The sequence below is a fragment of the Humulus lupulus genome, chromosome 9, assembly GCF_963169125.1.
Source record: "Humulus lupulus chromosome 9, drHumLupu1.1, whole genome shotgun sequence".
NCBI lineage: Eukaryota > Viridiplantae > Streptophyta > Magnoliopsida > Rosales > Cannabaceae > Humulus > Humulus lupulus.
The window spans coordinates 154,535,735-154,543,383 of record NC_084801.1 but is presented as its reverse complement, the minus strand read 5'-3'; the positions used below and the strand labels follow the sequence as shown (position 1 = coordinate 154,543,383).

The 7,649-nt window shown below is 34.1% G+C and overlaps 2 long non-coding RNA genes and 1 pseudogene across 2 annotated transcripts; all 3 read right to left on the bottom strand.

The window, feature by feature from the left end:
- Positions 1 to 1,282: 1,282 nt before the first annotated feature.
- On the bottom strand, positions 1,283 to 2,038 carry LOC133802238 (uncharacterized). Its single transcript, XR_009877207.1, has 2 exons — positions 1,962 to 2,038; positions 1,283 to 1,630 (listed from the first exon to the last, which is right to left on the bottom strand). It is a non-coding gene; the product is annotated as an uncharacterized LOC133802238 (long non-coding RNA).
- Positions 2,039 to 2,045: 7 nt separating this feature from the next.
- On the bottom strand, positions 2,046 to 5,575 carry LOC133800200 (7-dehydrocholesterol reductase-like; annotated as a pseudogene).
- A 43-nt stretch (positions 5,576 to 5,618) lies between these two features.
- Positions 5,619 to 7,359, bottom strand: LOC133802236 (uncharacterized). The gene is made up of 4 exons (XR_009877206.1): positions 7,319 to 7,359; positions 6,519 to 6,590; positions 6,302 to 6,403; positions 5,619 to 5,704 (listed from the first exon to the last, which is right to left on the bottom strand). It is a non-coding gene; the product is annotated as an uncharacterized LOC133802236 (long non-coding RNA).
- Between the last annotated feature and the right edge of the window lie 290 nt (positions 7,360 to 7,649).

The window sequence follows — 7,649 nt, the reverse complement described above, 5'->3', positions numbered from 1 at the left end:
TAACCAGGAATTCATAGTGTCCATACCTCGTGCGAAAAGCGGTCTTTGGTATGTCCTCCTCTTTGATCCTTAACTGATGGTAACCTGACTAGAGATCTATCTTAGAAAACATTGTCTTTCCCTGCAGCTGGTCAAACAAATCATCAATCCTAGGCAGTGGATACTTATTCTTAATGGTCAACTTGTTCAGCTCCTTGTAGTCAATACACATCCTAAGAGATCCATCCTTCTTCTTGACAAACAACACTGGAGTACCCCATGGCAAGAAACTCGGTCTGATGAACCCCAAATCCAGTAACTTCTGTAATTGAATCTTCAACTCCTTCAACTTTGCCAGAGCCATTCTGTAAGGTGTCCTAGATACTGGCTCTGCTCCTAGTACCAACTCTATAACAAAATCAATCTCCCGCTGCGGCGGCAGCCCTGGCAGATCTGTTGGAAATAAATCTGGAAACTCGCATAACAATCTGGTGTCCCCCGGTCCAACCGACACAACCTTAGAGGTATCCACAACATTCGCTAGGAACCCTATGCAACCTCCCTGCATCAGGTCTCTAGCCTTCAGTGCTAAAATCATAGGTACCCGCAGTCCACTAGCTATTCCCACTAATACAAAGGGTACCTCCCCTTCCAGTTCAAAGGTCGCCATCTTGCGCTTGCAGTCAATCGTTGCCCCATACTTCGATAGCCAATCCATCCCTAGGATCACATCGAAGTCATCCACTACAAGAAAAAACAGTATTCATAACACTTAAAAAGTGCTATCTGGGACTATTGATAGCACTTCTGAAAATGCTAACGTATCCCATGTTATTAAAAGTCCAGTCTTTTCTATAACATTTTTTGAATGTTATGTTCGGTGTTATCTTAAACTATTCAATAACACATTTTTAGGTGCTATAATATTCAAATAATAACATTTAGATAGAGTTTTTGATTATAAATTTGAAGTTTAATCTTGTATTTTTTTCATAACACTTTTCAACTGTTACATTTGATTATTTTGATAACATTTTTAGTTTGTTATATTATATAAACCATAACGATTTTTTACGCTTATAATATGCTTTTAAATCATAACATATAGTAATAAAATTTTAAATTTTATTTTGATAAGTATACTTATATGGTTTTTTTTTAATTAAAAGATTTTCATTATTGTATTTTGATAAAAAAATTCAAAATTAATCATAAAATGTAATTCTCAATAGATTGATAAACCATTAGTATTACATTAAACAATAACTAATTCAAACCATAAATGTGTCTACTTCATGAAATCTTAGTTCTAACTTAAGTTTGAAAGCATAACATAATAAAGTTTTATAATCTTGAACAATTTTTACTTCAAAAATGAAAAATAGAAACAAAACTTTATAGTAATTTTCCTAAACAAGAAAAGTTTATGGTCATTGAAGATGAGAGAAATACAACATCCATAAAGTTGACCATTACAAAAACAACAATAACAACAACATGATACCAGCCTGCCATCATTTAATTTGGAAAGGCTGAATATACATGCCATTCTCAACATAGAACAAACACTTGTGCAACATTTTCTCAGTAAATTCCGGGGATGACCCTGTACCGAACCTTCTCGCAGTACGATTTCCAGTATTTTCCATACCTACAATAACAATCACATGTCAAGATTTTATGCCTTTATCAGTATGAAAACGCGCAAACCATTATTCATTTCGTCTACTTATTTATTTTTCTCTACACTGGCATCAGTTTGTAAATTGTCTACACCTGTTGGACCAGAAACCACTAACATGATCAGAGTTTGTCTCTCCCATACAAGCAAATAAACTAGTAGCACTCGTAAGGTAAGTTTTAACTAATGAATTACCTCAACTTCGGGATCTATTTGAAAAACTAAATTTGGAAGGTTTACCTTTGCAATTTTTAAGGGACATAATTTTTCATAAACAAATGATGAGATTGTGTTTGCTTACTTGGATCAGCACCGATCATCATCCCTTTTCGCCCGGTCGAGGAGAAGGATTGTAAGAAACACCACATAAAAGTAAGGTAAAGCCTGCAGGACAAAAGTGATTCAATTCAAACACAACTTCTAACAACATAAACAAATCTAAACCCCAGAAGGAAAATTACTTACGTGGTTAAAAAGAGCTGGAACAGTCCAGAAAAATGCAGCTAATATTTCTGGGACATAGTGGAAATGTCAAGCTAATCCCCACCTGCGTGAACCAGAGAACTTTGTTTTTAGAATTTTAGCATTTGACAAATTAGGACAATGGCTCATAGAAATAGAAGAAGAAAGCACCCTCTATCAGAAAACCAAACCATCCACATGGTTAGAATGCTCATTTTATATACATAGTGTACCCATTTCAAGGTTTCCAACATCCTGTTGGAGCAAGTAGGCCAACAACAGCATGCTCACCCCCCGCATTCATAACCAAGAAGAAAAAAAAATCCAGTTAGTTCATATTTACATGGCAGAGCCTGAAAACGTACCATCCCGAAGTTAAAAGAATGCTGCTTTTTGTTTCCCCAGTTGTGGTAGTGTAAGTGGCAGTTATCTGTGAAATAGAAAGGGAAGAATTATGCAGGATTTAGCAGCAGATATACAGAAAATTGTATGTATAATGAGAACCAAATAACGAGTTTCAGAGAACCATATACCTTTGATGGAGCTTTACCCCAAACCAAAGCTTTGCCATTTGTTCTGCAAAACTCTTGCCTTTGCCTATCACAGTCGTAGTTGATGTATATGCAAAGAATGCCTGCTACTAGGATGTAGAGTGCCAACTGTGACAAAGCAAAGTAGACAACTAAAATTAAGAATTAATTTAACAGGGACAATGTAATAATAGGACAGAAAAGAAAGTATGGTTGGTTGCAAAAAAAATCAAGTCTACGCTCATCTCATGGGCTTGGCAGCTTACAAACAAAGTTACAAGCATTCAACTTTTGCATTTGGCTGGTAGAATAGATTTGCAGCTTCTAACTCAAATCTAGAATCAAATTGCCAATATACAGCTTTTACAAGCTAATAATAATATTACTGGTGTATACCAAGGGGAGTTAGCTCAAATGGGAAGACATGTGGTTTGCTTCCATAAGGTCTAAAGTTTGAATCCCACCAAGGTATCTACATAGCCATTGCTATAGTTTCCTACTCTCTAGTAATGCAGAAAAGTGTTCACATTTTGAAAAGGTTGAAAAACATTTTGGAACTGTTCCTAAACGAAAGCAGTAATATTACATTTTATTGACCAAATAAACTTAGAATAGAAAACTTTATACCTGAGTTCCAAGGTGTACAGGATGATTGACCAGGTACATGCCAGGAGAAGTATATATAGAAGGCACCCATACAAGGCATCCCCAGCAAATATAAAAACCAGCAATAGATGGAAAAGGTTAAAGGGGAAGTAACTATAATCTTCGAATGGTAACGAAAGTAAGAGACTTTAATGATGATGACTTCATAGAAGACGAGTTATCTTATTTCTATCTCACTTAATTCATAAATATAAGTTATGCTTAGTATGCATTCAAAAAAATAATAAGACATCTAAATTTGTACATGTTCCAAAATATCAAACCATCCAGAAGATTATTGCCAAAATGATGTTTAATAAAATAATGGATAACAAGGATGGAAAGTTAAAATAAAAGGATGTAGAACCTCGATCATGTGCAATATCCATTGTGCTCCAGTATCCAGCTTCCCACCAAAAAAACTTAGTAACATACACCAGCATCAATATGGTATTAACAAGCATTGAATCAGCCACTCTGCCGTTCACTTCATACTGGTAAAAAGAAAAAAGATAGACGTTAAATACTAGCAAAAGAGCTAAAGAGTGTGTCCACAAAGCAATCTGTTGTAGAAGTGTAAAACAGGAAGGTCGGGTCTGATTTAGAGGTAAGAAATAACCACCAGGCCAGCTGCACGGGCACACAGTAAAGTAAGATTAAGTGTTCTTTTTGTTCAAATGAATTATACAGAGAAACAATCCTTGAACAAGAGGGAAAATGATTGGCCGCTGGAAATGGATTGTAGAGATTTTGTGGCAAAGCAACTCAGATTCGTTAATAAAATTTTAACAGTCTAAGTTCACACAATCAAATGGCTACACTGCTGCCACATATTTCAAATTGTAAGCGAGCCAAGTTTCAAACCTAAAATGCAATTCATATTGCAACTGGCACATCAACCAACACCATGGACATAAACAAAGTGATGCTGAATTACTGACATAATTAGGCATAATTCACAACTATCCCATAGACGCTACCTGCTTTATGCAATAGGTTACAGCTAGAACTGCCCAAGACATCATTCTAAATCTGCAATTTGTAAAAACTTTAATGTCGAAGTTTTTACCAATGCGAGGATAGAGTTCCATACCCTGCAAAAAGACAATCGAAATTCGAAAGGATATTCAAAAGTTATGGTTTGGGAAAATTTCAATAATGACTGCATACACTTAGTAACCCAGCAGAGTTTAAGCTGCTACAAAGCACATACTCTCTAGCAAAATTGAAATAGTAAAAATGACAACAACAAAAAACTAACAGAAACAAGTAACAACCACCACCACCAAAAATCCACTCAAAGTCCTTTTGACAGTTGACAAGTGGTGCCAAGACTTGCGCTAATTTTATTATTATGATTATTTAAATTAAAAAACTAGATAAATAAAAAAGAAGAAGAAATCAAGCAGAGAACTATTGTGATTTCTAATAGTATTTACATGTGATAGCACAAAGCCCTTGAATAAGACTTAAGAACAACTGATAGGTGAATTATCCTTACAAAGAATGTCACACTCCAAAAACCTAGTCGACAATCCTAAATTTACATGTACCTTCACAACCTTATCTCATTACAGTTTTTTTCTAATTTACCACATCCCAAATTTAATAAACAAGAAAAGCAGAAATCCCAGAAGAATCACACTTACCCAATAGAAATCAATTATGATGTTCCCAGACGAGCCAGAATCAGTGGAAGACGGTGCCACATGGCCCTTAAAACAGAAAGAAAGAGTCTCAAAAATATCCAGCTTGTGGTACGAGCTAGAGTTGGAGGCTATGGCCCTTAAAACACATTTCTAATTATATTATGTTTTAGAGTTACATGTTTAGTATTCATAAGTTAAACTTGTTAAGCACACGTATATTATAATTATGAGGTTTGTAGTTTATACAATAATCTAGAAAACAATAATTCATCTAATAAACAAATACATCAATTGCAAATATTAAGCACACGAGAAGAGATTAAAAACTCAACAAGTATCAACAAGTATTAAGCACAAAAGAAGTGCTCTAATTCCCTAATCATGGATCAACAAATATTAAGCACACGAGAAGAGATTAAAAACTCAACACTCCACATTAAGTTTGAAACTATTAAAAAATGAACGATGAAAGTTATTATAAACAAGAGAGTATCATCAACTAATATGTAGCAGTAAAATTTTATTTATGTACATTTCAATTTTAAAAGAATTCTAAATCCCAATTGAGTTCTTTCCATAAAATCGTGAACCATGCATGTAGAAAACTACAATATTACTTTTTACAACATTCTTATCAAAGGATCATTGTAAAAGCAATGTGATCCACTAATGTGACAACAAACCTCATCTGGTTTCTTAGCAGCAAGTAGTGCATTTGCTCGGCCTCGTAGAACTTCAAAACTGAGATACTTAGACACCTGCCACATAGTAACAAGATGTCAATAAACGACATTATTAAATCCAAATCAGTAATACGATCATGTTATATTTATCAACTATTAAAATAAATCCTGATAGAATTTTGAGAAATTAATATCTGCATTTTATGTTCTTCAATCTCTTTTCATTACATTATGAGGGAGCATCACGTTAATAATTTTTCTTGTTCATTATGCTTAGAGATAAATGAAAACTAAATGGAAGATAAAATGTAAACCGTAAACAGTAATATGGAAGAAAAAAAAACTGATTTTTAAGTAAAATTATTCCAACACTTGTTCAAGTTTAATTAGATAGGGAATTACCACAAAATAGCCTTTGGTATAACCAACCTAGGCCAATCCCTTATGTGTGGGTGGGGGTGGTCAGATATTTTTTTCCATATGATTCATTAAATCAGATCACATTTTGTTGTAGAATGAAAATAATAGAAATTAATCATATAAGCTATACAACAACCTATTATTATTGATTACTGGTATTAAATGCTGACAAACCAACTCTTGGTATCAAGAAAATTATCAACGGACTAAGCAAAACATTAGTAAAATGTCTTGCATAAACTGAAAAAACACCTTTGCAGCACTTTCATATGCATTAGCGCTTCCCTCATAATCCTTTAGTTTATACTTAACTTCTCCAAGCAAACGAAAAACATCAGGGTCACTTGGCTTCTCCTGTGTAACACAATAACACGAATACATGCAAGCTTAGATCAAAAGTTTTTACTGAACCCTTCCTTTGGCCAGCATCGTCCAAGTACATTACTCTTCAGGAAGTACAGAAACAAACCTTTGTCAAGTTCTCAAGCAAAGAGACCACTCAGGTATATTCTCCTAACTCAGCCAAGGTTACAGCAGCTCCCTGCAAATAACCCGAAATAAATATAGCATGGATGCTACAAACAACGGGAATATAGATGGTTTACCAAAAAAAGTCAAATCAAGAAAACCCTTTGGCACCTAACCCTACTCAGAACACTGTTTCCGTCAATTTTCATCAGATGATGTTGCAGCTAGTAGCATCTTTAATTTTTCTCATTTTTTATGTAATATTTAAAATTTAAACACTTCTCCAGCTTTCTTTATCTTTTTCCTCCAGACTATATTTTTATTAAAAGAGAATAATCAACAACACTTCCAGTCATTATTATGTCCAATAGATAGAATAAGATAGGATCAGGAGTGATCCTACATCTGGCCAACTAGAAATTAGCGGTAAAAAGCTTAATATTTTTCACAAAAACCTATAAGACATAGAATCAGCTCAACATTTTTGGCTTGAAATAAGAAGCTAACAAAGGTTCATTTTACATTTAAGCCTCACCAGATAATACCAAGTGATTTAATCAGATGACATTTCTTTTTTTAAAGCCCAGCTAGAATGAAATAAAATAATCAACACAATAGCTTATTAGACAAGTTCTATCGCTTTCAGAACTTAAAATACTGCAATCTTCTTAGAGAACACCTAATTAACTTTGTTCTCCTTTTTCTATTCTTTAGATTTTCTCACACTAAAAATCTTTTTCCTTTGAAAGAAAGAGAGACTCACAAAAGAACATAATCTGGCATTAACAGTTTCTGACTCACCTCAAGAGCAGTTGGATCTCTTGGGGAATTGCTCAGTGTTGTTTCGTATCCTCTCAGTTGAGTCTGCCATGAATCAGAAGTAAAATAATTAACATGTTGGGCAGCTCTTTACCACTTTCGGGATGATTCCTCCAAAATACACAACATGATTGACGGTCCATTAGGATCAACAAGAAATATGTGAAGTATAAACCAGCTCAGCAGCAAAGAAAAGCATAAAATGAATATAAGACTTGATTTGCCAGTCATATAAGAAAGAAAAAACATTGCATACTGCAAGGATCAAAGGAGTTATCATAAACAACAACAGTATTAAAATTAGTTATACTTA